This window comes from Rattus norvegicus, chromosome 13 (assembly GCF_021556685.1).
Source record: "Rattus norvegicus strain SHRSP/BbbUtx chromosome 13, alternate assembly SHRSP_T2T, whole genome shotgun sequence".
Lineage (NCBI taxonomy): Eukaryota > Metazoa > Chordata > Mammalia > Rodentia > Muridae > Rattus > Rattus norvegicus.
The window spans coordinates 95,086,965-95,091,450 of record NC_141546.1 but is presented as its reverse complement, the minus strand read 5'-3'; the positions used below and the strand labels follow the sequence as shown (position 1 = coordinate 95,091,450).

General features: G+C 51.5%; 1 long non-coding RNA gene across 1 annotated transcript; it reads left to right on the top strand.

The window, feature by feature from the left end:
• Nucleotides 1-366: 366 nt before the first annotated feature.
• Nucleotides 367-3,033, top strand: LOC134481537 (uncharacterized). Its single transcript, XR_015635687.1, has 2 exons — nt 367-460; nt 622-3,033. It is a non-coding gene; the product is annotated as an uncharacterized LOC134481537 (long non-coding RNA).
• The last annotated feature ends 1,453 nt before the right edge of the window (nt 3,034-4,486 follow it).

The window sequence follows — 4,486 nt, the reverse complement described above, 5'->3', positions numbered from 1 at the left end:
ATCACTGGATTCCATTACAGACGGTTGTGAGCCACCATGTCCTTGCTGGGAATTGAACTTCAGACCTCTGGAAGAGCAGTCAGTGCTCTTAACTGCAGAGCCATCTCTTTCCAGCACCACCAGTGTAATTTTTACAGAATTCATATCCAGATCCCCTAGCCTGACTGTTGAGTAATTTGCCTGCACCTTATTCTCTGGGACATTTTCCATTTGTTTGTTTCCAGCAGGTCTGCTTATAAAGCAGGACAGAGCACTTTTACTGACAATGAAAGGTCGGGTCTGGGTTGTAGTTTTCCTGCATGACGGGCAAATTCTCAGTCTGGGGAAAGGAGTGCACTAGGACCAGGAGGCTCCTGGCTCCCAGCCAAATCCCTGCCGGATTAGCGCCTCCAAGGGTCTCCAGGCCACCTCTACTCCATTGCCAGCTGAAGGGAGCCTTGGAATCAAACCAGTTATCCAGGTAGTGCTTGCTGTCATGTTCCAGAGACCCAGTTCCAGGTGGACCAGCGTCCCCCGCCCCGCCATGGAGGTTACACAATGACCCAACTAGGTTCTGGGGGGGGGGGGGTGTCACCGATGGCTCGGGTCCTAGAGAGAGCCCTCACGATAGTCCCTCCACAGTGACAGCATCACTTGACCGCCCCAGGCTGAGGAACTGAGAGAACCGTCCGCGTCTGATCTTCCTCAGCACCCGGACCTGGGTCCTGTGCCCCAGGGCGCAGGGCGTCTGGCCCTCGTGGCGGCGCTCGTACGCCCTCTGGTGGCCGTCTTTCGAGCCTGGGGCGCAACAGTCCCCAGACTAGAGCGGGAGAGGTGACCCAGATCTACAGACTCTACGCGAGGATCTCGTTTGCACAGAGGAAGCATACTTTCGTTGACACTTAATTCCTGGGAAGCCAGTGGGGCACGCTTGGACCACCAAATGGGTGAGGGGACCCGTGCCCTGGGAGAAGCGGGCAGAGACCGCGTACCCAGCGGAAGTGGTGGCTATTGTGCTAGCGTTAGGCCCTCCCACTCCCGTGCTGGCCATCCGCCTCTGGATGCCGCACTCCCTTGGGGTGGGAGGCCCGAGACCAGCTGGTCAAATTGGAAGAACCACAGTCACTGTAGGGGACACGAATGGTGGCTGAGAATTCCCCTTTCAATTTCTCCCTTGTTTACCGAGCTTATTAGAGGCTCCAGATCAATAGAGACTTGTTTATTGGGCTTCGGTTCTTGGGTTCCTGCTTGGAAAGGTGGCCCAGATACCACTGCAGCTCTGGCAACCAGGAAGGGCTGCCCTACCCAGGCCGAATGCAACCTTGTGTCGAGACCCATAACGGAGCCAGGCCCAGGCAACTTCCCGCTAGGGTAGGGGCTACGTGGTGGGTGGTGGTGAGGCTGCAGAGGCTGTCGGAACTAGTCCTGATCCTCCTGGGGACCTCGAAGGAAGGGAGCTGGGTGGGGAGGGAGCCTCAGTAAAGAACCCTGTAAGGTAACTGTTGCCTGATGGTTCTTAGTTCTGGCTGGCCAGGGAGGAGGGGGAGGTTCTAGCGGACATTTTGAGTCTATCAGAACCCAGAGGCCCCACAGAGCAGGGGGAGTCCTTGGAGAGGCAGGCACTCCACCTTGTGGGGCTGGAAAGAAGGTTGGTTAGGCGGTGAGGAATCTGAGGAGGGAATTTCCTTGATTCTGTTTGTGGTGTGTAATGAAGTCTGTTTTCAGAGTTCTGGAGGCTGAGGGTCTAGGGAATGTAGTCCCATGATAGAGTACTTGTTTAGCTTGCAGGAAGGCCTTTGATCCTCAGGGTGGCGAAAATCAGCAGGGGTACACATCTATAATCACAGCACCGGGCAGGCAGAAACCAGAGGACTGGAGGGTCATCCTCAGCAACTGAGTGAGCTCAGAGCCAGCCTGGGCTACGTAACTCTGTCTCCAAACCAAACCGCTGTTCTGGAGATTTGGAAGACAAAGATCAAGATATGGAGTTTGGAGGTGGAGAGATGGCTCAGTGGTTAAGAGCACTGACTGCTCTTCCACAGGTCCTGAGTTCAAATCCCAGAAACCACATGGTGGCTCACAACCATCTGTAATGAGATCTGATGCCCTCTTCTGGTGTGTCTGAAGATAACTACATTGTACTTATATAATAAATAAATAAATTTTTAAAAAAAGATGTGGGGTTTGATGTCTGGAGAGGCTTCTCCAGGGAAGACACCTGTGTGTCCTCACAGCCAGGAGGGATTAAGGACAAGAGGCTCCTTCCTCTGATCTCTAGATCTTCTCAAAGGATCCCGCCTCAGGGAGGCTCCTGACTTGTCTAGATGAATTTCGGGTAGTAGTTCCCAGAGGAGGCAGCCCCTCTGAGGATGAGGATGAAGTCCAGAGTACACTACCCCTTTAAAATGAGAGCTTGTCCCCAGCACATTTTTGTGAGGAAATGGGCTAGTGGGTGTGTACTTTCTCCAATTCTCCCCAGACCTGTTTGCTGCAGGGAAGGTGATCTTCCCTTCCAGGTGTCTCCTCTGGATGGAATGCTGGAGTTGGTGCTTTTCGGGAGATGGTGGAATCTTTTTTTTTTTTTCCGGAGCTGGGGACCGAACCCAGGGCCTTGTGCTTGCTAGGCAAGCGCTCTACCACTGAGCTAAATCCCCAGCCCCGAGATGGTGGAATCTTTAGGAGGTGGAGCCTAGCTGAGGGAAGTAGGTTACTGGAGTCGGCACCTTTGAAAGTTAAACCAAGCCTTGTCCCTTCCTGTCCCTATTTTCCTTATAGCTAGAGGGAAACAACCTTGTTCTTCCCATTGCCATGATGCTCTCTGCCTCTGTCTCACAGGGGCCCAGAACTGATGGAATAAAGAATGGTGGGGGCTGGAGAGGTGGCTCAGTGGTTAGAAGCACTGACTGCTCTTCCAGAGGTCCTGAGTTCAATCCCCAGCAACCACATGGTGGCTCACAACCATCTGTAATGGGATCTGATGCCCTCCCCTGGTGTGTCTGAAGACAGTTGCAGTGTACTTATATATAATAAAAATAAATAAATCTTTAAAAAAAAGAACTATGGGTGGAAATCTTTGAATCAATAATTTTTTGTTTCTCTGTATAGCCTAGGCTGTCCTAGAACTTGCTTTGTAGACTAGGCTGGCCTCTAAGTCAGAGATTCACCTGTCTCTACCTCGAGTGCTGGAATTAAAGGTGTGTGTGTGTGTGCCACTACCCACTGTCCAGCTAGACACTTATTCCGTAAGTTGTTCCCATCAGATATTTTCTCACAATGACACAAAAATAACCATCCAACACTACAGAGCCTGGGACAGCATGGTGGGTGCCAACTGCATTTCCTGGGTCCCCACTCACCTTAGAGACACAGCGCCCAACAAGTGTCCCCCACCATGTGGAAAATGCTGTTAGCAGTCACATCCTGGCTAACAGCTGGTCCTGATGCTGTTCCTGCTCAGGCTTGCTGAGGTGGCCTTTTATGCTGACCAGGTGTTCCTCACCTGTAACATCAGGAAGGACCACACACCCGGATTCAGGTCTCAGGGGCCTGGGCAGGTTGAAAGCTAGGGAGATGCTTAGGGAACGCAGAAGAAAGTGTGGGTGGTACCAAGTATGCTCTTAATCCCAGCACTTGGGAGGCAGAGGCAGTCAGATCTCTGTGAGTTCAAACCCAGCCTGATCTACATAGTGAGTTCTAGGACAACCAGGACTATATAGAGATAACCTCCCTCAAAAACAAACAGTCATCAAAACAAACAAACCCCAAAGAACAAAGAGTAAATGAAGAAATAAGATGTTTGGGGAGAGAGAAAGGGGAGACAACATTATAGCCCTCTGGCCTGGAACTCATGGTGTGGTCTGGAACTCAAAGCGATCCCAACTTTGGCTTCCTGAATACCAGGTTGTAGCTGTGGGCCACCATGCCCAGCTTACATTGTCCTTCAGTGTGATTGGTGGAAGGGTCTCTAGTGCGGGTCTAATGTCCCACGGGATGGGCATCAATATTCGATGGGCATTTGTGTTGTTTGCTTTGCCTCGTCATGAGCAATACGGACTTTTGGTAGCATCCTGTAATCTGACCACTCAGGAGGAGGATCATGAATTTGAGACTAGCCTGGGCTATCTACTGAGACCTTGTCTCAAAGAAGAAGGGAGGGAGAGGAGGAGGAGGAGGGAGAAAAGGAGGAGGAGTGAAGGAAGAAGAGAGGGAGGGAGGAGGGGCTTACTGGTAGACCTGGCCAATGGACCAGCAACTTGACTCAGTGGTAGATAGCCACTTGTTGCCAAATCTGAATGTCTAAGTGGGATCCCCAGGACCCACACGATGGGAGAGAAAATCATCTCCTGCAAGTTGTCCTTGACCTCCACCCGTGCAGTGGTGAGTGTCCTTACCACACATAAAGAAACGTAATGAAGAATTTAGAAAAGGAAATAGGAGGTCCAAAAGCAAAAGGTAGGACCAAAAGCAGTCCTTGCAGGACTGAATATGTCCACTAGATGACACCAAA